This window comes from Vicugna pacos, chromosome 27, assembly GCF_048564905.1.
Source record: "Vicugna pacos chromosome 27, VicPac4, whole genome shotgun sequence".
NCBI lineage: Eukaryota > Metazoa > Chordata > Mammalia > Artiodactyla > Camelidae > Vicugna > Vicugna pacos.
In genome coordinates, this window is record NC_133013.1 from 18,117,249 (window position 1) to 18,141,521 (window position 24,273).

At 51.0% G+C, this 24,273-nt stretch overlaps 1 long non-coding RNA gene across 1 annotated transcript; it reads left to right on the forward strand.

Annotated features, from left to right (window-relative positions):
* Window positions 1-5,848: 5,848 nt before the first annotated feature.
* LOC116285844 (uncharacterized) lies at window positions 5,849-23,348 on the forward strand. Its single transcript, XR_012064776.1, has 3 exons — window positions 5,849-6,287; window positions 14,965-15,025; window positions 21,753-23,348. It is a non-coding gene; the product is annotated as an uncharacterized lncRNA (long non-coding RNA).
* Window positions 23,349-24,273: the final 925 nt, after the last annotated feature.

Sequence of the window (24,273 nt, forward strand, 5' to 3'; positions counted from 1 at the left end):
AGGGTAAAACGATTAGGGATAGAACTCAGAACTCGAGGATGTTCTTTTTGTCTGGGGCAGCCAAATTTGGGTGTCTCATGGCTCCCTAGAGCTAGCTTTTCATCTCTCTTCCAGACAGCTGGGAACTGGAGAGGAAGGGAGGATGTTTCAAAATAGAGTCAGGGTGGGGGCTGTGGCTAGAACAAAATCTTGGTCAGTGGCTCTGAGAATGGGCCGCTGCAGCTCCTATAGCGCTGGCTCCTTCCTTCCAGGCCGGTCTGGCTTAAGCACCACTTTAAGTGGTCCCGGCATTCACTGGCCAGCCCCTCACCGCAATTGAGCCGCAGGGGTTTGAAAAGAGGGCCAGGGCCTCAATGACAGGACCTTGGGCCAGGCTAATTGGTTTTGGTTCAAGGGGATACTGGATTTGTGAAAAGCTCCAAACTGCCTTTCCCACGCCAGAGTCAGGTCACGGCTTTAAGGAGAAGGGTTCGAGGAGCTTGGGGCTAGGCGAGAAAGCTGGGAGCCAGGTGCCTCCAGCTGATGATCCTGCTCTAATGGCCAAGACATTTCTCTGCTTGGAGAGTGGGAATTGTTATAAAGCACCTCATGGGTGCAGGCAGATTCTACTAACCCTCTCTCATACACATGGCTGTGGCAAGAAAAGGGGCCCTTTCTCTCAGCCTTTGGCACACCTTGGTTGTGTAGCAGCCTTGCTTTTTCCCACTGGAATCATCCAATAAGTGAAACCAGCAATTACTGAGTTTTAGTTCTTTACCCAGAGCTGGACCACATCTAGCCTGTAAACTCTAGGAGAATCCTGGACTCTAACCTGAGGCAGGCGGTGCAGTTGGTCTCAAGATAACCCATTTCTGTCTCTTGAAATATCCCTAAACCACCTTGGATATGGGCAAACAAGATAGAGATGAGAAACGGGGGACCTTGAGGGACTTTTTAAAAACTATTATTTTAAAGTAAAGGGTCAACTATTTCTTTACATTCAAAATTAAGCATTAATTATAATATGACAAGCCTATCATTATTGTAGATAATAATAATATAAATGCCTTAGAGCATATGTCTTGAGGAATACCAGGTATCTATGTGTTTGAACCAAATAATTGTACATTCATAATATATAATATACCCATTCTTGTATATATGTGGTCTATATACCGAATCACACAATTATATGACTATCAGTTATATTAAGGATGGTGGTGGATAGAGGGGGTGCTATAAAAAGATCACTCACTCCCATTTTAAATGTTGCATTGATTGAGACCTGTTTTTCATGGTTCATTGTGTGTTGGAGGGAGCATTCCCAAGTAATCACTAGCTAAAGAAACCCCCTACCCTTTTCATTATCTTCCACATTTTGCACCATGTTTGCCCACTTGAGGCATTTGATAAGTAGGAGAAAGGTACTTTGAAGAGATATAGAACTCTGTGTATCACATTTTCCATTTTTATTTCAATTTTTAATTGCCCAGAGCCTAGTTTCTTTGGGCCTCTGCTGATTTGCACATTTGAGAATCATGTGTAAATATGCATGTGGCATGTGTGCACGCCTGGGCTTCCTTATCACAAAGTGTGCTCTCTCGGTGTTTAAATACACACAATCCACATCGACACACGATTATGGGCTTGCGTATTTGCCTCTTCTCTAGAATCAGGTTAATTTTCCCTTTGCTAATCCTCAAACCCATTAAGTTCCCCACCCCATCCCCGCCCCCACAAAAAATTGCAAACCCTACCACAGATCAGCGGTCTCACCCCACTTCTCCAGCAGGCAGCTTTCCAGGCGGGATGCTGGAGTGAAGGTTCCTATTAGGCAGACTTCATTAATGTTACCAAATATACCCCAGCACATTTACTCGTCTACTATGAAGTATTATCATAAATAATTAAAATTAAACTACACTTGTCAAAATAAATGAACAAAGTACAGTTAGTGATGTCTTTGCCTTGATTTGCTTGCCTTGGGTTTGCTTATTCACTAATGTAAAGAAAAGAAGGAAGAGGAAAGGAGAAAGGGGAGGAGAGAAAGAACAGACTGCCATGGGTGGGAAGGGGAGAGGAGATGTGGAGAGAAAGCAGAGGGAGAGAAAGAGAGGAAACCCCCTCAGTCATCTGCCCCCGGGTTTCCAGTCATTAGGGTACTCTGGGAGGCTGGAATGCAGTCTCTAACGTCAGCTCATAATGAATATCGAGGTGTGGATGTGGAAGGAGGGACTTCTTTGTTTACTGAGGAATGGCCATGGGAATGCGGGAGAGGATTGCCTTTGGGGATTAAGGAGTGGGCTTTGTTTTTATGAAGGGCCTTACTTCTTTTCTGAAGTTTTCTGCAGCTAATTGATTCAATTCAGACATTCCTCCTCCTTGCCCAGCCAGCCAAGTCCGTGTGTTTGTGAGATGTACACAGCCCCATTTCCCCATGTGCTCTGGCCCCTTTCTCCACTGTGACCCTTGAAAAGGGTGTAAACCTTTACATCAAGGAGATCACAGGCTACGGAAAATCAGTCAGGGGTTGAGACCTTTGTATGTATATGTGTGTGATATACTGCCACATACTTACACACCTTCATATAGATATATTATTAGAAGCATGATTTTCATATAGAAATGGATCATAGGTGTACAGTTCTATGGGTTCTGACCAATGCATTTATACCCATGTAACCAACACTCAAAATAGTATTTCCCTCACTCCAGAAAAGTCCCTCCTGCCTCTTCTCAGTCAATCCCTGCCCAATCCCCTTCTAACATCTCTTATCATGGATTCCTCTGACCTATCTAGAATTTCATATACATAGACTATATGCCAGGACTTTTAGATTTCACTTTTGCAGTTGCATTGGGCTTGTATTAAACATTTTTCCCTTGGATGGGCCCAGAAGTCAGATCTGTAATTAGATTTTTTTGGTGGGGTGGCTGGCTTGGGGTGGTCTTCCATCAGGACAGCCCTGATCTCACCCAAGAGTCTCTTAATGATGGGGGACAGGTGAGGCTCACATATTCCAACCTGCCTCCCATCAGTGGCATCCAGGAGCTGATGGAGCGCTATTAATGGAAGGTGCCGGCTTTGTGCTAATTAGAACTTCCTTTCAATTTCCATCTGCACAGGCACTGGAGCCCCTCAATGGTCAGCCTCACTTCCCTCCAACAGCTTGCAACCTAGTTTTTGTTCCCCTCCATGAATTAGGGGGTGTTATAAGTGGAGCTGCTCTCCTCTGTCTCTGGCCAAACCCGGGTTCTTTGTGTGTTGCAGGAATGTATCAGGTGGCACTTCTTGAGCCTTCTCTGTCTTGTTAAAGTGGAGATAGACTGCAAGTTGGAAAGGTGGTTGGGCACCATGGCCATTCCCCCAGGCTAGGCTGGTCTCACACTCTTTGACTTGGGTTTATTTTGAAAAGGACCTTTCTCCCTTGCCCTCTGAAGAGTGTGGCTTCAGACCTTTGTCCCATCTATTACCCCCATTCCTGGTGTCTCCCAAGCCTAGTTGCATCCACCCTATCTCAACCTTCAGCTGCCATTTTTGCTGTGTTAGGTAGTTAGGTGGGGGCTGTCTCCCTGGCCCTCTTCTGAAAAAGCCCGAACTCTTTTTTTCCATTTTGCTTTTTCTTTCTTTCACCTCTGGCTCAGTGTACATAATTTTTTAAGTAGAGATTGTCTCTTATAGAAGTTTCACTTTAAAAGAAGAGAAGCATTAACGTCATGTTAATGTCATTTAAAGAAAAAGCACCTCTCAGCTTGGAGGCTGGGGGAGTTACAGCTTCCTGTCTGATTATCAATTGGGATGAAATCTCTTGCTGGGGAACCAATGACGATGGGCATTTCCTCGCAATGCTCCTCTTTTTAGCTCCTGAATCCCCTCAGGTCTTCATTGGGGTTGTGTGTAAAAATATCATGCCCTCCCTGCCCTTTCATCTCATTTTCTCCTGCTGGAATTATCCTGATCATAATACAGGTCACCCACTTCTTTGTGTAAACTGGGATTTTAAAAATCAGCAGTGGATTATTGGCCAGCACGAGGCTTCACCAGATTCCCTTGAGGTTCTGGACCCAGAAATTCCCCATCACCAGTCATGAGGCTAGCAGGAAGACTTGCTCTCCTCCACGGCCTTTTCTACCCCTAGGGGTGACAATCCTAAATTGAGGCACTAGAGTACAAGACTCGGGGCTATCCTGGACAGGGTTAATAAACCAGCAATCCAAATTCCAGAAGAGCAGCAGCTGGGGGGTGGGGGAGGGATACTCACACCTGTGAGGCAGGGGTTTGGGACATGCTTAAGCCATTACAACTCAATGTATCCTTGACAAGTTACATCACCTCTCTGCACTTCTATTTCCCCATCTGTGAAAGGGGGATAATAATACCCGTACCTCCAGGGGTCAAATGAAAATTAAGTAAAATACCCAAATGAAGTGCCTGGCATACAATAGGTGCTGAGTAAATGATAGCTCTTTCTCTGAGGTTGGACAGGGGGTGCACATGAATGTTTAGATCTGAAATTCAAACCTCCACCCTCTAGAGACAGAGTGAAAGCACCGGTGGATGTCCAGAATCTCCTGAAAGAACTGACTACTGCCTGCCATGCCCATTGGGCCCCTGAATTGTGAAGTGAAATAGGACTCCAAGGAGGGCCCCGTTTGGGGCGAGGTGTTGGAACCTGTGTAAAGTTCCAAGTTTGGCTGGCTGCGGAGGAGGACATATAAGTGTCTTTATAGATTTGAAGGGAGCCGGGTAGGGATTGACTTTCTCCACCAAGAGGGCGTCGCCAGAAGGTCCTTGTTAGGGATTTCTAACAGTTGGCGCCTGGGATCCCAGCTCCTCCGACAGGTTCTAAGTCTCAGGATTCATGAATATTGCTGGGGGATGGGGAGCCAGAGTCACCCTCGTCCCGGGGTGGTCGCTGGCAGGTTCTGAGCGATGCGCTGGGCTCAAGGTGCCCTACCTCACGGTTCTCCATTTCCGGAGCTCCAGCTCCGAGAGAGCAGGAGTTTGCTCCGGAGGGCGGCCTCCAGCAGCATCCTTACAGTGGCTGGATACCTGGCCCTCTGGCGAGTAAGGAGCTCCGGGCTGGGACAGAATCCCCCTTAGCCAGTACCCCACCGGGCTTCCTTCCCTCTCGCGTCCTGGGCGGGCGAGACTGAGGTGTGGAAAAGCCTAGCAGCCTCCCAGGGCTGTGGGCATGACCTGAAAGACGCATGTGCCCCCTGACCCGACCTTCCAGTGGACCAGGGCGCGCTGCAGGGCGGGCATGGGCGGGGGTGAGGGGTGGGCGCCTGATGTCTCCGCTCTGTTTTACAGCTATTCCCCAGCAAGCGCTACCCTCCTAGGCGCTGTTCCACCTGTGCCCGGCGCTCTCTTCGCGGGCACGAACTAGCCGTGGGCACCGGCTCTCTCGTAGCAAGGCGCACCTGATGAAAGGTGAGTGACCAGAGCCAGGATGTGGGAGAAGCTGTCTAACTGCACCCCAACTGTGTCCCCCGTGTCTCCAAGAACGGGCTCGCCAGCTGGCAGTTCGGAGGTTGCGCGATTCTAAGATTAAGATGGTGCAGCGCCTGTGTTTTAACCTGAGTCACCAGAAAGGCGCCCCTTCCTCCCTAAACCCGGACCCAGTGCCACCCCCAACCCCAACGCCCGTGAAATGGCATTAACAGTACACTTACTGGATTGTTGTGCTTTGGGATACAATTCGACAGAGCTGACGCAGAGCGCAGCGTTGTAGCATACAGTAGGCGCCAGGTAAACGCGGCCCTGGCGGTTCCGGCTTCCGACAAGCCTTCTTAGACACCCGGGCTCTCCTCGTCGGTTTACCGCAGGATTCCAAAGCGAGCAGTCGGCAGAGCCTTACCCCTCCGCCAGGGGATGCGCGGCGGCTGCCCGCCGCCCGCCCGGCGTCTGGCTGGCCCCGGAAGGGCTGGGGCCTGTGCCCGCACCCCCACTCCCCAGGCTGCAGAAAGGGTAGTAACCGGTACAGACTCGGGGTCCGTAGTGGGGCGAGAGTCTAAGCAAAGCCAGAATCCGTTTTAGGTAGTCGCACGTCGTGTACACCAGGGAACTGCCTGGGCCTACGGCCTTCATAACCAGAAGCGCCCGCAGGCCCCAGAGCGCGGGAGCGGGGGCGCACAAACGAGACGCCGGGCCAAGGAAAGGCGCTGGCCAAGGGCTGCGGGAAGGGCGGCGGCAGGCCCACGGCCGTGACCCCCCCGGCCTGCGCCGCGGCTCGGGGAAGGCGCGGGGCCGGGAGGCCATTTTGAGAGCGCGAGGAGCGGCAGCAAGATGGCTGCGTGGGCACGAGGTAGGTCGCGGCGCCGCCGGGCCCCGCCGAGCCGCAACTAGCTTTCGCTGCGCCGCGGGCCCACAGAAGCGGAACGCGAGTCGAGCGCGCCCGGCTCCGCGGTGTCTCGGCCAGCGCTCGCGCCGGCCAGGCCCTCCTGGTATTCGTTACCCTACAGGGCCTTGCGAGAGAACGCCGCTGTCCTCCTTCTCACCTCCCCCCACGGACCCTCCGTCGCGGCTGCCCGCGTCCCCGGGCCGCTACGTGCGCTTCCGGCCGGAGCCGCGGGCCGGGGAGGTGCTCGTCGCGGCTGCTGCGTAAAGAGAGGCGTCTGGGCTGAGCCCGCCTCACTTACCTGCATCAGGCTAGGGCTGAGACGGCCTTCTCCCGGCCGAGCGGGCGCTACCGGGCCTGAGCCGGCCGGAAGGAATACTGTTATTTTGGAGCCAGGAACCTCGGGCGCTTCGCACTCTTGTTTCCGGGGAATGCCAGGCGCGTGGCTAACGCCCGCTTTTTCTTGAAACCGCGAGGCCTGAGTGTCGAAGGACGAGGCCACCCTTCCCGGGACCGCGGGTGGTCCAGAGCGCAGTCCGGGCCAGGGAGCAGAGAGCCCCGCCGCCGAGGCAGGCGGCAGCCTGGCGAGGGCCTCGGCGTCGCTGGTGTGGCTAGGGGCTGAGGTCGGGCCTGGAGGCTCCGTTTGCATCATCTCGGGCTGCTTTGGGTCCGTTGCTTCCTCCGCTGGCCCGATGGAGCAGCAACTGTGATCTCGCCCCTCCAGGCCTCCGCCCAAATGTCAGAGTGTGGCTCTTCTGCGCACCGCACCTCCAAACTGGTTGAATAATTTAAGCTCAGTCGCTATGGTTCTAACTGCCCCAGTTGACCCACCGTCGCACTGAGGCAGGTTCCACGCGTATGCGTTTGTACAAACTGACCAAGAAACTCCAGTAAAGTTCATTGTATTTGAGTCCTGATTTATGCCTGACCGGATGCTAAGCATTGCACGTGCATTAGGGCCTCGGCTTGATAAACAGGGTGATGATTCCCTTTTTGTGATTTTGGCCATAGCTAGGGTGTGGCAGAGCCAGGATGGGGATTCAGGGCTGTCTGCCCCAAAGCCCGAGTGCTTAACCACGAGCTTCGGGCTTGCATACAACAAATACAGGGATTCATCATCGTTGTCTCACCTGTCAAACAAGCACCAAGCCTGTCCTGAATCCCATCCCCACATCCCCATCCCTACATCACATGTGAGGGCTCACATATGAGGGCTCTCCTGTTACCCTACCCCTAACCTTCTGGCCTAAAGCTCTGGTCTAAAATAGATGTTATGACTTAATACTGTGGTTGTTCTGAGCCTCCTGGCAGACAAGACAAAGAAGAAAGTATGATATTCAAAAAAGGAAGTCCATCAGGATTTTTAGAGATATGAACATTTTTACAAACATAAAATTTATAGAAAATATAAAGCTTGGTAATTATGTAGGTTAACTGCAATTGCCACAGATGAGAAATTGGCCCATAGAGGTTAAGAAAATTTCCCCAAGAGCACGGAGTGGGACCCAGGGATCCTGATTCCCAATCCAGTTTCTCTCCTCTCATGATCAGGCTTTAGTAGGCTTCTCAACAGTGATTTAGTTGTGTTTAGTGACCCCTCCATCCCCCACTATAAACTCCTCAGACTTGCAGCTGTCTTGTTCCTTTCTTTGCCCGATTCCTAGTGCTGGGCCAGGCTCATCATTGTGGGTGTCTGTAAATATTTGATGAATGAGTGAGTGGTTCTCTCTTAAAGGCTCTGGTACTGAAGACATAGGGATAGTGGTGGAGAGAAATTCCGGTTTCAGTTCTCTGGGAGGACTTTGTCTTTTGAATGTTATACTCCTGAGCCCATGGATTCCCTAGACCTTTCGCTTTTAGCAAATGGTGTGAACTGGGTAGTGTATTTCCCCTTTTGGCAGTTGTCCAGCTCCTAACTGACCTATCGCATTGTTGGACGTAATGAGAAGGAGTTATTTCTCTCTTGAAGGGACGATGTTGTCAGTAAGACCTGCTGGTCCAATTATGTGAACTAAGGAGGGTTTACCAATGACCCCAGCACAGCTGCCATGAGACCTGGTGGACCCATTCTTTTGTACTCTTTGGGTGGAGAGCCGGCCCTCTGTGCCTGCCTAGGTTTGGTTCATGTGGCTTAAGCACAAATCACAGAATGTGGCTTATCATATCCCCAGAATTTACACAGATTAGCAGATTTCTATGGCTTCCAAAAGGTATCCTTTGAACCCATGGCATGATAACTGTACGTGCTGAATTAATTTAGTGAGCCTGCCACAGGCCAGATTCTCTGAAACTTTGTACTGGAAAGTTGTCACCCCCCTGTTTGTGTGTGTGTGTGGGGGGGTCTGCTTCCTGGTGAGGAACCTCTGTTGGCAGAAGGACTCCCAACAGATCCCGGCCAAATCCTGACCATTGTCTTTGGGCAGGCTCTGCCCAGGAAAAGCAGGGTGCAGAGCTGGGGCCACTTTATAGCTAAAGCCTCAGCTGTGGAAGAAAAACAGGGTTCAGCTCCCCAGATTAGTTACTATCTACAAGGATTAAAGGGCCCAAATAATGGCTGGCCTTTCCCCTCCTCTGTGCCAAGGGAAGACATGTAAATACAGCCGCACGCCAGCTTAGGCAGTAGATGTGTATAAATCGAATTTAGCAAATCAGATCATGGTTTAAATGCACTATTTAAAGCAGTCCTGCAGTGAAGCCTTTTACAAAGAGAATAATCATTTTGTGATGCTAATCATCAGCCTCCAATTTATCTCCTTTGTAAGTTCAGATGTTGGTGCACTGGGTGTTCTGAAATTGGGGCGCTCTTGTGTAGGGCCTGGGTGATGGCTGTCTGCCTTCTTTTTCTGACCTTTCATTTTAAATGGGTGCATGTCCTTGTTCTCACTGGAGGCCTCAGGATGCTTGTCACTTAGCCTGATAGTTCTCATCCATCCCACTCATCTTTTTATAATCGGATAGAACCCACCATTCAGCTGCTCCTGGCTCCTTTTCTGAGATTTTCGCCCTTCCTAGGGGGAGATATAAGCCCTGCTGTTCTCAGAGTATTAAAACCAACTCCTTCTCTGATCTGAACCTTCTTTTGTTTCCCTGAGTTTCTGGTACCTCTGGTGCTAGTCATAAAGAAGATCTTAGAGTCGACTGGACCCACATCAGCCTCTGCATTTTGTAGGTGAATTAAATGCAGGCACTTGCTTGCTGAATAGGCACTGTCCAAAATATCCTCCCCATTCACAGCAATATAGCTGAGGCCTAGATGTTAAAGTGACTTTTCCCACAAGTTAAAATCAGGACTCAAAGGAGAACCTGTCTCCTAATTGCTATAAAAGTGTTTTATACACTGAGCCACAGTGCCTTTCTTTGCAGAGAAAATATAATCAGAGACCATCTGGGTGGGAGAGAAAGAGAATGAAGGGAAAGAGATGGATCAGAGTGGAATAAAGGAAGTGGGCAGGAAGCTGGGGGCCGCGAGGAGCCTGACCTTGCTTAGCTCACAGGCCCTGATATAGTGTCTTTGTCAATGCTGCCACTATTGGCGCGTTCCTCAGTAATTATGACTGTGTGTTGGCATGGCGACTCAGAGTAAGAAGACTAGAAGCACTGGGTAAATGCACGACTTGTTCTTGCCTTTTAAAGCAGAGAGGAGCTTTTGTGGGTAGTTCCTCTAGGGAGACGTGGTAGAAAAATCACCAGACCCAGTGCTGGAATGTGGGTATTTACAACCCATAGGAACCAGGTGGCCCTGCTCAGGGGTGGCACACACAGAGGTCCTCATAGAGACTTGACTCCCACGAAGAAGTCTCCCAGAACCTCCTTCCTGTTGCTTTCTGTTGGTCTTTGTTCCAGAGCTTGTGATGTCAAGTATATCTATTATTTCTCCTCCTTGGGTTGTCCATTTCAAGTAGGTTTATGTTGCAGTCCCCCTGAATTTGATTTATCATAAAATGATCTATTTCATAGGTCGTGAGTATTTATTGTGAGACCAAAAGGAAGGGCTGATGGGCTCAGCTGTAGGGATGGAGTTTGGGGCTTCCTTTTCTACCCCAGTGCCCTCCCCTTAGATACTTGGGCCACATCCTCATCTGAAAATGAGGGAAGTTGCTGGAGTCAAGAGTTGCGCTGTCCCGTATGCTAACCACTGTTGGTCCCATGAGATGTGGTCAGTGCAACAGGCTGAAGTGGTAATACTGGGTTAAATAAGATATATTATTAAAATTAGTTTTACCTCTTCTTACTTTTTGATATGGCTTCTAGAAAATTTTAAATGATATATTTCACCCATATTTTCATTGGGTTAGACTCGAGAAGCAAGACTTCTGTCAGCCTCAGTGCTCAGTAACTAATCTTGATCTACACCTGGTTGGTTTCTGGCCACAGCTCTGTGCACAGAAGGCCATGGAAAAGCCAGGCTGGAGACCAATACAGAGGCTCAGGCCTTATGGAGCTTTTAGGAGAGTGCCTGGTACAGCCTCTTAAATGGGGGTTACCCCTCAGTATTTCAAGGCAGAAGACCTGAATCTGCATGCAGCATCATGTTTTTCATCTTTTAGGGTGGGGGAAGAGAGCCAGTGGGTAAGGCCCAGAAGAGTCCTTGCTTGGAGGTTTAGCAGCGCCCTGTGGAGTTTGTGTGGGCCCAAATGTAGGTGACAGGAGAATTGTGCTGGGGTGGAACCCTACCGCCATCCCTGTTCTCACAGGGATATCGTCGTCTCCCAGATGTATGGAAACCACCGGACATGAGAAGGCAGCCATGCCTCCCAGCTTCCTGCCAAACCCACTTTAAGCAGATCTCCTTTGGCCTGAGGGCTCTTCATTGCCCCTCTTCTCACCGCCCCTCCTCTCTTCTGCCTCTGCTGCTCTCTGTGAGCTGAAGCTTCTGGGATGCACCTTGGCTCAGAGCCAGCATCTTCTTGGAGAAGCCTCCTGCCCTGGCTCCTTGCCAAGCCTCGGGTCTTCAGAGAGATTTTTCGGGGAGGGGTTGCCCATTGGACTCATCCTGCTGTCAGAGGGCAGGGGGTCCTTCTCACCTTGGAGGACTCCTGGCCGTGGGTCCAGCCTTACTCTAGTCCCCTTCCCCTCTCAGAAACTTCCGTGTCCTGCCCTGGAACCCTGGACTGCGTTAAGGGCCTCTGAGCTCCAGTAAGTCTTAAGATGATGAAAAGAAGGCCCCTCACATGAGCCAAGGAGGTGAGGAGTGGGCAGCCAGGAAATCATAATGAGTCATGATAATGGTGACAGGAACCATTTATTGAGCACTTATGCTGTGCCAAGTTCTGTGCTAAAGCTTTGCATACTTAATCTCCTTTAAGGCCCGTCTCTTGGGGAGCAGAAAGAAAGATAAGTGTAATCTAGGGTCTGCCCTTCTTTTCTAAGCCAGATGCCATTGGGGTGAATGCATATGGGGTATGTCTCAGAAGCTACAGCCCTTGGGTAGGTGGCAGTCTGAGGCCCTGTGAATCCTCATCTCCTGAGGAGTCAGCCTGGGCTTGGGTAGCCACATGAGCTCATGAGCTAAAGTATGGCTCTGAAGTACCTCCTGCTTTGGGTTGGCAATATACCTGGAGGATCTGTGTAGGAGGGCTTAGCGCTGGGTCCCTAGGAGCCTTGGCGATGTGCTCAGAGGAGTGAGAAACACCCCACCCAGGCCTGGCTTTCTCCTGATTGTCACTGTGGTCCACAGCCTGGCTGTGCTTCAGTCTGTAAAATCAAGGGTTGGCTCAAGCCCACCTGTCTGCCCGTGGTGCCAAGGCATTGCACCTGCCCAGGGCGAGGCTGAGCCTCTGCTTTTCGCAATGTTACATCCCCTGAGGTAGCATTCAGTCTTTTGGAGGAGAGACACCATGTCCTCTGTCTAGTCTCATCTAGTCCTTAAGCATAAAATGTTAGACCTTCTTCCTCTCCACCCAGTTTGGTGGCACAGGATGGGAGAGGTAGTGCGTACCTCTGAGGGTGTGTCATTTCCCTAAGGAGTGCTGAGAAAGGGGGTATAACGAGGGGGAGGTCTCCAATTTACATCCAGTCCCTCTCCTTGAGCCTGCAGCTTCTTTTACCCCATTTTTAGTTGTTTCTAGTCTGCTCTTCTCTCTTCTGCTGTTGGATCAGAGGCTTCAAGATCACAGTGGTGTGAGGCAGTGCGTGTTGTTCAGTGGGGGTCGGGGTCTGTCTGACCTAGTTCAGACCTCTCTGGCACACTATTTCACCTCTGTCTCTGAGCCAGTTTTCTCATCTGTAAAATTGGGGACAGTAATACTTACCAAGAAATGTCAGTTTGCATCCCCTATCTCCTGCCCTAGAGTGGGTTTGTGTGTTGAGGGGAGGAGAATGGCAGAACATGAGTGATGCAGCAAGGCTCTGATGCAGTGACCATCTCACTGGTGGGTCACACATCTGTAATCAGTGAAGGCACAGGGAAGGCGGCGAGCAAGGGATCAGGCTCAACTGTCAGTCGCTCTATGGTGAGTTGTAGTGTTTACTGACTGCATCAGCTCCAAGCTCCACGGTGCAGGGAGAACCCCAGGAGAACCCCTGACCTGCTCCCTGACCCTTCCAAGTAGAAACCAGCCTAAGGAGACACACATTTAAGGTGTACATAGCTTGACTCAGGCTGTAGGGATTAAGAGAGGAGGAATCTATGTAAGTTGGAGTCATTAGACCAGGCTTATTGTACCTAAACAGGTCTTCTAGGCTGAGGAGGGAGAGGGGTTCAGAGAAAGGGTTCAGAGGTAGGGATGGAATAGCTGGGCAGAGTCCTGCAGGACTGGGCCAGAGATTTGGGTTTGAAGAGCAGGTCAGATGGTGGAGGCCAAGAACAGAGAGTGGAGAGGTGGGCAAAGGGAACTGGTCTCATCACCATGTGCAAGATGGGTGTGGGGTGCTGCCAGCCAGCCTGGGCTGAGGAGACACATCCATCCAGGGCCTCTCACCTCTGCTGGCTCTTGGCCTGGATTTCAGCACCTCCACGGCTGTGCCGTGTAGCCGTATCCCAGTTTGCAAGGAAACGGTGGAGCTTGGGAATTGAAAGTCTTCCCACATCAGATTGTATTTTTTCTACTGCATTCATTTACTCCTTCAATTTTTATTGACCGTGCACTATGTGTCAGGCTCTAGCTGAGGCCTTGGGGACACAGAGGAAAACCATAGTCCCTTGCCCAGTGCATTAAGCTTGTGTAATACAGAATTTCACCTATCCATACAGGACAGGAAGCCCAGGCCAGGGGCAGGGGTGTTGGATTAACAGGCACTGGGGGTATGACAGTTCTCACCCATTTGTGGCTTCCTGGCTTCCTGGCCCTTCCCTGCCCTTCCCCATACCCTCCAGGAGCCTGGGAGAGCCAGGTCAGAAGCCATTTCATGCTTTGCCCATGGTAACTTTAAACTGCCATTTAGCCTGGGCTAGAACTTTAATTTTCCAGATTCCATTGGTTTATATAGAACTGTGACATCTCAATTGCCTTTCCTTCATTTAAAAAACAACTTTGAACTTAGGAATCAGCATAGCAGTAACCTATCAAGATTTGCATGTGAGATTGGTAGGGAACATCTTAAGTGCAATAAATAATAAATTACATCTGGATGAACTCATATACAGAAGGTTTCTCCAACAATGTTTAGGGGCTCAAGGCCAGAATTCTATCCTGGTGCTGCTCAAACTGGACCCTGAGTGCAGTGGTTGGCAGGTGAGCCTGCATGTAAGTTAGTAATGGTAGGTACCCAGCTGCCTTCTGTCAACATATCTGGTGTTTAGGAGAGTCTTCCATGTAGCCCCTAGGTTGGAGCCCACCCTGCAAAGGCATCCACACGCCTAAAGCCCAGACTACAGGCTCTTTTTCTCTCACTTGCCTCCCAGTATCAGGGAGGCCAAACAGATTTCATCTTGTTATTGTTATTACTGTTTTGGTGGTTTTCTTGTTGAGGTCAAGGTGTGTATGTGTTTGGAAAGGTAAAACTCTAGGAGTTACATGGCATTTGTGGTCAAAGTACTTGTCAAAGATATAGGAGAGACCATGCCACTTCCCACTGCATGGAAGGGCGTTCCAGATCTTTGAATGGAGTCCCAGGTCCTTGGCTATTAGGAGACTCTCAGGGAAGTATCCTCCCCTCAGCTTCTGTATGGACCCACCAGCTGTTGCTGGTGGGCAAGATAAGCGTATGTGAAATAGACGTTTCCCTGTGGAAAAGAATCAGGTAGTGGGATACAGAGCAATGCTAGACTCCACTTCTGAAACCTTCCATCTTTCCTTCCCTGGGAAACTCCGGCGAAGTTGGTAAGAGTGCGTTCTCAAGAAGATGTAGTGTGTTCTGCGTTCTATGACAGTGAGCGATGGGACAATGGATGCCCAGCTGTTGGCAAGGAGTGGGTCTTCCCCACGCTGGATGGCCTGGCGCCCTTCCAGCTTCTGTGCATGATTCTCAGAGGTAGTTTGAATGAGTGTCATATGCACAGAGACTGGCCTTGGATTTAAATTTGGTAGCCACTTGACTGCACATGCTTTAGTTTCAAAGCTGCACAGCAGATGTTTCCTCCAGGACAGAGTATGTGCACAGATTTCTGTGCTAGCCCCCCAAGCTCCTCCAGAGGAGAAGCCAGGAGAGCAGTTGTCCCATTTCCTTTTCTGTTCTTGTCTCATGTTCCTTCTGTCCTCTCTAGGACATGCTCCAGAGTCAGAAGACAGGGAAAGGAGAAACAGGAATCCTGGTGGAGTCTAAAGGTAGGTCCTGGCCTAATACAGGCTGTGGGCCATGTGCGTGCACGCTCTCACAGGTCATCCCAGCAGCGGCTCTGACCTGTCTGCACAGTGTACTTTTGTGGTTGTAGGTGGATGCTTCACGGTCACTGCCTATTAGGTTGGCCCATACAAAATTTCTCTTTTGTAGATCAAAAACAGTTAGATATTGATGATTTTTATGGTTCAACCTAGTATATTTCCACTGCTTTGGGCCAGTGGAGAGGAAACCATTCCTTCTCCTTTAGCTCCAGAAGCACACTTTAAAGAGTCTCTGAAATTTTTACCATGTGTGTTTCTCTTCATCCTATCTACCCTTCTCAAAATTATTTTAACTGAAGGAAGAAATGATGCAACCTGTGGATTCTACTGCAAAGGAAAACTACCCCAGCAAGGCTCCACTTTGCTCCACCTTCAACACCTGGCTTGAAACACAGGATAATTGAGATGACTTTTAACACGTTTTCTTTCAATATTAAAAAAAAAAATTCTTCAGGGCAGCTCAAACAACCTTGACTAAGGGCTGAGACCAGATCCAAACTTTTCTATCTCAGGAAGCATTTGCTTCCATCTGGATGCCTGGAATGGTGTTTTACTTCACCTCCCGCGTAGCAGAAAGCCGTCCTGGGAGAGAGTTGGGAAGGAGGTTGTTAGGGAGCTGGCTTGCAGCCGCTCCATAACCTTTCAGCCACCCTGGTGCTGGGCGACCAGCGGTGTGGGCTTTTGACTGAATGCACTCGCCGTCCTGCATTCATTACGCTATTGTCAGCGTGTGTGTCTGGGACTGCCTCTGGATGTGTGTGTTTCTTTTTGTGTCTATGTGTCAGTGTCAGGCTATGCGTGTCTGTTTACGTCGGCCTGTCTAGGTGGGCTCAGTGCGACAAGGAGCTGGGGGTTGTTGGTAGGAGGGAGGGTGTTTCAAAGCCCCATATATCCCCCTCAGGAATCTCGGGGGACTTGTATATTGTATATATATTTATGTGTGTGTGCGTGCGTACACATAGGGTTTTTTGCTACACGATATAGCTCATTGTATAGGGTTATGTGCGAGTGTCTGACCAGGTGTGTTGTGAGCGGCCATGGGCTGGGTAAGCCCCATCTGCCATGAGCTGACAGACTTGCCTTCCCGCCTGCCCGCCCGCCGTCCATGGGGAGCCTGTCCCTTCGAAGCTCACGGTCCCCTCTCTAATTTATTAGCTGGGAAGGAGGAGAAAATGAAACGTTGCCTGAAGACAATGGCCGAGACAGCAGGTCCTACCCTGCACAGCCGCCAGCACCTCTCCCCCCAGCCGTCTCCTCCTCTGAAGTCAGTATCTGTACATTACACTGCTTAGTCCCCAGTAAGAGAAAAAGAATGCCCCAAACCGAGCTATAAAAAACACATCTGCCCATGGACATGCAGGGGTAGCTGTATACTGTTGAAGGTGGGAGAGGACAACAAGGTGAAGGTTTGAGCCAGACTTTGTATCCGCCAGCCCAGCAGATACAAGTCCTATCATCTACTCTGGGGCCCCCCACCTCTGCGTCCCGGGACTTCTCCCCGGCTGCTAGCCAGGTGGGGGAGGGGAGAGGGGCCCAAGGCAGCTGCAGGGGCTGTGTTAGTAAACACTTTCCTGGATTCCTATTTTCTTCACCCCTACCCCCACCCTTCTCCACTCCTGATGCCCCATTACACACCCCCCCAGCATCCCTTTTTCTGTGGCCTGCACAATGAGCTCATTGTCCTGGGTGTGATTTGAATAAGGGATCGGCAGGCCTGTTCCCAGCATTGTCCGAGGGGCTGGGAAAAACCCCAGCGCAGGCAGGAGGACCAGACCAGACAGAGACAGATGCCTAAATTAGCAACAAAGCTTTGTGCATGTCCCCCGGACAAGGGCTCGCCTTGTTTGCGTGGACTCGAGGGTGTGGAGCTGGCCGGCTGCTCGCATGTCTCCCCATGTTAATTAGTTTTGCATGCATGTCTGAGAAGGTGCCAGGGGAGATGTGTTTGCCTTTCCCCGGGAGGGGGACCTGTTTGTGGCTGTGGAGCTGAGCCAGCCTGGGCCTACCTGGGGAGCCAGGCTCTGAGCCTGGGTGGGAATCTCAGCTCTCCCATGCTGCTTTTCTGTTTCTCTGCCTTTTGGGGGGCCTAGCTTTGCTCCCCTCACCCCTTCTACTCCTACCCCACCACATCTGAAAGTTGGTTAGCTCTGACTACAGGGAACTCACTGGCTTCCACCCAGACCCAGGCCAGGGTTTGTCCATCTGGCAGTCTGTCTCTCGCGACACAGGGTCCCCTGGGACCAGGCAGCAGAAGCGGCCAGTCTGGGCTCTACTCTGTCCCCAAGCCAGATGGCCAGTCTGCTTATCGCATTACGGCCTCCCCTGGCCCCAGACCCCCGCCGCCCACAGTTGGGCCAGGATCTTGTTTGGGATATGATGGAGAAGCCCTCTTTTAGGCTGTTGCAGGGGCCTGGCCCCGAGCAGGAAAGACGTTTGGTCGACAGGGCTCAGCCATGTACTGGCCCCTGGCTTGCTATGTCATCTCATGGAGCCCGGCTCATCCCAGTGTCCTCACTGGCAAAACGAGTGAGTGGAACTTCAGGAATCTCTCCATTCCTTCTAGCTCAGAGTCTGTGATGGTCGTGATCATTTCAAACCTGTGTTGATTTAGCACTCACTGGGCACAATGACAGGAATGGGACTAGGGAATTCTGGCTAGGGATGGGAATGAGGATTCGTGGAAGGATTTTATCCTTGTTGACACTGGAATTTGGGGAGCAGGTAGAGGATCTGGAGCTAGCAGAGCCTCTCTTCCCAGGTTCTCACAGAACTCCCTCCCCCCATGCAGCCCAAGCCCTCTTCCTCCTGCCCGTACCCTGCAGTGGTGGAAAGCAGGCCCTGGCCCAGCAGAAGGGAGCTTGGCAGGTGTGGCACAAGAGAAGGTGGAGTGAGAGCAGCTGCTGGCCGAGGCCCTGAGTGTGTCCTGGTCGCCCCCTGCAGGCCCTGGCATGGGGGACAGGGCTGGGAAGGGTCTGGATGCCTGCCGAACTGGGCCTCCAGATAACTTTTTGGATTGTTCCTTCAGAGTTTCCAGCTCTGCACAGCCCCTCACAATAATCCTGGGTGGTCGGGGAGTGGGGGCATGTAGCACAGCCCCTCTTGTTTAGGTACAGGAGTCTCAGGATTCAGTGACCCCAGGGTCTGTTCCATGGCCCTTCCCTGGCCTTTCCCCCACTCAGCCCCACTGGCCCTGCCCTCTTATCACAGCTTCTCAGTAATTGAAAGTCTAAGTCTGGAACACTCACAGTCCTAAAAGCCCTGGGCTAAACCTCAAGTTCCTTCCTGTTGGGTCTTTATCATGGATGGACCATTTTGTAGATCTGGTGATTCTATGCAGAGAGAAGGGAGCTTCTTTCCCTATGTTTGTGTTTTAATTGATTTTGGATGGCTTTGGTTCAAGAAGTGCTGCGGTCTTAGGGAAGAGCTTTGAATGCCCAAGTTCCTTCTCTTGTCCCTTCTTTGCCAGCCTACCCCATTGCTCCTGCTCCCTTCTGCTCTCTCTTCTGATGTGTGGGATGTACCTTGCTCTGGAGTTGGGCAGCTAGTCAGGGGGATGCACAAGGAGCCTCTGGGGTTACCTTCAGGGGAACTCAGTCCAGGCAGAGGAGGCACTGGGCTCCAGCCAGTCCCCACCCACAGTACACTCACTCCTTCTATCGTGGCTGCCTTTCCTGCCTCCATCTCTCTTTTCCTACCCGTCTCCCTGTCTCCTAGCTGCTCCATCTAGGTATCTGGAGGGGAAGTCTGAAGTTAAATGAAGAATAGTATAGAGTTAGAACTCACGGCAGGAACAGAGAGGCCCACAGTAGGAGGAGGGGAGAGAAGCAGGGCAGGCAGGGCCTTGGAAGAGCTGCCTGCTGCCCTCCCTGCCCCTCCCCACTCCTCCCTCCCTGGTTTTAGCTGCCTCAGCTGTATCCCTGAGCTCCTTAATCTGGTGATCAGTGTGGTGCTGGGGGGTGGGCTGGCAGAGGCTTTAGGAGGTGACAGGGGATCTTGGGAGTCACACTCTGCTAACTGAGCATCACACAAAGCTAGGGAATCACATTCCAAGCATGGCTTCCCATTCCAAGGCTGTACGGGCATGGGTGGTACCCAGTGGAGGGCTGGGGCATGGGCCCTGCATGCAGCTGGACCGACCACATTCTTTTTTTCTCAGGAGGAAAGCTCCGAAGATTAAGGCTCTCCAGCCCTTTCTGCATGGCTAAGGTTTTATTGTTTGGTAGCTGTCCCCACCTTTACCCAAGCCCCCAAGCCCTCTGACTCCTTATCCCAGTTAGGAGAAGCCATCTCTACATTGCAGGTACTCCTTCCCGTGGTTAGCCAGGGAAATGCCATCAGGGCTGGTCAGGGAGTGGGGAATTTGTTCTAGAACTAATGAAGTGTACTGGGCAGTGTGCCTCCTTTGCTTACACTGAGCCCTGAGAGAACCCTGGGGAGGTAAGAAAATGAGGCGGGAATGTTGAACACAAGCCCAGGTGCTTCAGAACCTTCCAGCCCACCAGGATGGGGATGGCCCAGGCCTGGGACCTTGGCTGGAGAGGAGGGACAGCAGAAGCCCAGCTTGGAGTTCTGCTTTTGGTATCACTATGCAGCAGACCCTTGAATGTCTTGAAGCTTCTAAACCCTCATCTATAAAATGGGAATAATAATCACTACTTACCTACAGAGTGGCTAAACACCAAATAGGGTTAATTTTCCTTTTCCCTTTCGCTTAGTATGGGGCAAGTATGAAGGAGTTGAGCCCTTCAAGGTTGGTTGATATAGCTATGATTTGGGGGATGAAGACAGCGGTGATGTAAACAGAATATTTAACCATGGACACTGGCCAGTCAAATGGAAGCTGGCCCCAAATCAGCAGCCCAGGAAAGAGGGGATAGCTGGGCTGAAACAAGTTCATTTGTCTTTGTGTCTTTCTGTTCCATCACGTGTCTGTTCATCAGCAAGCACACCAACTTCCCTTGAGGGCAGTTCCTGATGAGGTCACAGGATGCAGGATCCCTGATCTCCTTTACCTTTTGAGCAGGTCAGGTCTGCTTCACATGGGCACCCTGCTCCACCTGGCAGAGGATTTAGCAGTAAAGGGCAGTGAGCTGAAGTTCCCAATTCCAGGCCCCGCCCTGGCTACAGCTCTGTCATCAGGCTCTGTGGGGACAAGCTTCTCCTGGGGACTCTTACCCTCCTTACATCCCCTGGAGCTGCTCCTCCTTCCTGGCACTTCTCAAAAGCATTGTGGGTCAGGATTAGGGACCTGTACCTTTTCTGGTGCATCTCCTCTTGCTTCTGTCTTTTCATTGGCCAGGGAGATTCATGGTTCTTACCATCTGGCTGTGGACAATTTGGAGGCTGCTGCTGGTGGTGGTGTGGAGCCACGCTCTGTCATCTAGGAAGGCTTCTGGCCTCAAGGCGGCATCTGCCCCAGCCCCAGGCTTCCTAAAGCCACCTCTTGACACATGGTTTGCTTTGCAATAGCAGCTGCTTTTACCTGGCCCTTCTCTGTGCTTCACTGGGTGAATTCCCTGCCTTTGTGGGCTCAGGGTGGCCCAGTAGAGTGACAGGGGCATAGGAAGACACAGCCTCACCTAGCTAGAAGTCAGAGACTTGGACTTCCTTCTGGTCTTGAGTGAACCACTTCCCTTTCTAGACTTGGAAAAGGAGCACTGGCCAGAATGGCATCTAAGTTCCCTTTTAGCCATAATATTTTATAATCTGGAAGTTCTTCCTGGTTTTTCTTCTCTGCTGCCTATCAGTAACCCTCACCCCCAGCCCCTTGGCTTGCAGGAAACCCAACCAGCTTGGTCTCCTTCAGGTTGCCCTGGGATGAAGGAAGGCATCTCCACCAGAGGCTGCAGAAATGAAAACCCAGCTACATGCTGGCAAGTGACGTGCGGCTGGGAAGTGACCTGCTCTGGGGCAAGACTTGAGCCAGAGAGCGCAAGTCTTAGCTGAGTTTGTTCCCAGCTTCTGATCTGGAACCTTCTGTTGTGTTTCCGTGTGCTCTGGCTGGCCTTTGTCCTGTGGCTGTTTGCTACCAGGTGGCCTTCACGATGGGTTTGCATTGTCCTCCATAGGACTTGCCCTCTCCTACTTCCCTTGGCAGGGCCTTCGGTCTCAGAAGCTCCAAGCCCGGAGAAGCAATCCATGAGGAGAATGTTACTTCTCAGTGCCTGCTCTCTCCCCAGGACCCCCAGCCAGGTGGCTCTACCACCAGTACAGCTGACAAGTGCAGGCCACAGAATCAGGTGGATATAGACTAGGTCCCTTTGTAACCAGTGTGACCTTGGGGCAGCTCTTAACCTCTCTGGGCCTCTGTTTCTTTATTTCCAAAATGAGGATCGCCACATCTCATAAAGTTGCAGCGAGGCATAACAATTATGTAGGTAAAGTTCCTTGAAAATATACGATCGCTCTCTTACCTTCTCATCCCAGCTGACCCTCTGAAGGCCACAGACATAAACCGTTGTCTCTCCTGACCTCTTGCCTTTGAGTTTCAGGCCTGCTCTGCTGAGGAGGTTCTGAGACAACCTCAAATGAGCCCCTCACCACCACCCCCCAGCCCCAGGGAACAGAAATACCTACTTTCAGCCCTAATAATACCTGAATGAGATTTATAGGACACTTTTCTCCCCAGAGTGCAGAGCTCCTTCTCACATATTATTTCTCTTATCTTTAGATTGTCCTGTGAAGTGTGATGGGACAGCCTCTTTTCAGCTTCCCTGGAAATGGAGACAGAGAGGATCAGTGGGTCTTGCCAAGGTCACAGGACTGGAATACAGAGCCATGCTGCTCCAGGACACTCAAGATCATCAGAAGGGGAAGAGCCAAGCAGAAAGGGAAGACACAGTAGCCACTGTCCTGAGGCTGCAGCAGTCAGGGACCAGGATGGAGGAAGAGAACTGGGACAGAGGGCACGGTGCAGGCTCCACTCCCATTCCTGCCCCTCTGGGACTTGGCAGGGGACCTGGGGAAAAATGCCCCAACCCATCCTGTGGGAGCCTTTGCCTTTGACCTATTGGCCACCATTTCTGCCCTTGTCACATCATGTGCCTCGTCCGGTCCAGGGTCCTCTGACCAGGCCTCCAGCAAACAGAAGCTCTTCGCCATCCACACTTGCACCCCAGAGGACTAAGGGCTGTATGCTGGGAGGTTGCCAAAGCAAGGGGCTCCAGCCTTCTAGGAGTTAACGACTCCTTCTCCCCAGCTGTCCTCCCTTTGGTGCTCCTCTTCCTCCCTCCTCCTGCTCGCAGCAGGCAGAGCCTGGACCTGGGAGCCATGCCGCTGTGCTGTTGCCAGGGGAGCCGGGAGCCAGATTTGAGCTATGCAGGGAAAAGGCCCAGCCTGTCAAAGTGTCTGAGATGAACCGCCGCCATCCCCATGCAGCTGGGCTCAGACGTGTCTCAGCTCTTGTTCTGTGCCTGAGAATGGCGAAGCCCAGTAAGGTTCAAGGGCAAACTCACTATTCATTAGTCAGGGGTTCTTGACGTCCTGTCTCTCCCAGGGGTGGGTCCCCCCTCCCTTTTCCTCTCCCTTCTGTGATACATTCCTGGGTGCCTTTGGTGAGGACTGCATACCTTCCTCCTCCTGCCCAGTTCCTCTCCAAAGGCCCCTGAATAAACTGCCCCCAAGGAGACCAGGCAGGGCAGAGACAATGGCCACAGGAAACCATTCAGGCAGGACTCCACTCATGCTGGCCTGCCCTCCACTCCCAGCACCGCTGCAGGCCCCACTCCCCTCCAACTCAGGGCACCTCTGGGCTATTATCCTACGCAGGCCTAGACAAGAGGAAGCCACTGGGCACTGCCCTTGGGACAACAGGCTGGTTCAATGCCGTTCTCGGTGGGCTCCTTGGATGCCTGCGTGGCCTGTATCTCACACAGCTGGCTGTCTTAGTGCCTTTCCCTATCATCGTGTGTCTATTTTAAGACACTCTCAAACACTCTTGGTTGGAAAGTGTGAATTATACAGTATTTTTTGAAGTGTGGCAGTATCAAAATGTAAAAGGCACATATACTTGGATACAAACAAATTGCACTGCTAGGCATTTACTCTATGGTTAATATGTGGTTCCCAAAGAAAGATGTATAAGAATGTTCATCAGAGCATTTCTTTTTAAGAATGTAGAGAAATGGAAATGAACCTATGGTCCATTCATACTGTGAAATAATACACACCTACAAAAATTAATGTGGTAGGTCTCTCTATATTAGCTGATGTGGAAGGTTGGCCAGTATATATTGTAGGGTGAATAGAATAAATCGAGAACAGGCAATAGAGTATGATCTTATTTGTGTGTATTTAAAAGTCATAAGTATGCTTATATATGGAGAGATTCTGGAAGTATGTATTAGAAGGCTGCCCCTGGGGAGTGAGGAGGGATGGATGCACTCTTCCATTTTCTTTCCATGCTCGTGGAATACTTTTATTCAGAAATTTAAAAAGGCTATTTTATATAGTAGGCTTAACTTCTGTTAACCAGTTTAGAGTAGAAGCTCCAAGAGGATGGTGGTGATGTTGCAAGAAAAAACATCCCCCAAACTCTGCCTTTGGCCATTTTCAGGCCTAACAGTCATATATCATCATCGTCATGGTTGTTGTTATTGTTAATTAAAAGCCTACTGTGTCCCAGTCTTAGTACCTTTGGGTCTGGCTTACATGTATGCCATGATTCCAGTTTCACAATTCTGAAGAGCAGTTAATTAGCTTGTCCAAGCTCCTTAGCAAGGAGGAGGTTGGAGGCTCCCAGTTTCACTGAGAGTAGACACATTACCCCTCTATCTTCAGGAGCAGCCTGTTTGAGGGGGCCCTTGGAAGGCCCAGCCAGGCTCCCCCACTCCCCCACTCCAGGTCATGCCGCCCCCATCTGCCTAAATAAAGGTGTCATTATGCTGGGGGCTAGTGGGCCAGCAGGAGGAGTGGACAGGGCTGTGAAAGGCCCTATTTGCAAAAGCAGCATGTGGCCTGAGAGAGATCTCAACACAGAATGTGAAATGCTTTTCCTTCCCTGTTTGCTTCACCCCAGAAAAAAGTGAATAGCCCAGCAAGTGTCTCTGAGAGAGTGACAATACATGAGGCCCTTGGAGTGGGAGTCATGTGTCCAGCTACACACATGGCAGGCCTGGACCTAGCCACAGCCACCAGCAGAGCTCCACTGGGCTCCCAATGAGAGAAGGAGGCACCATGGACCTGGATTGAGC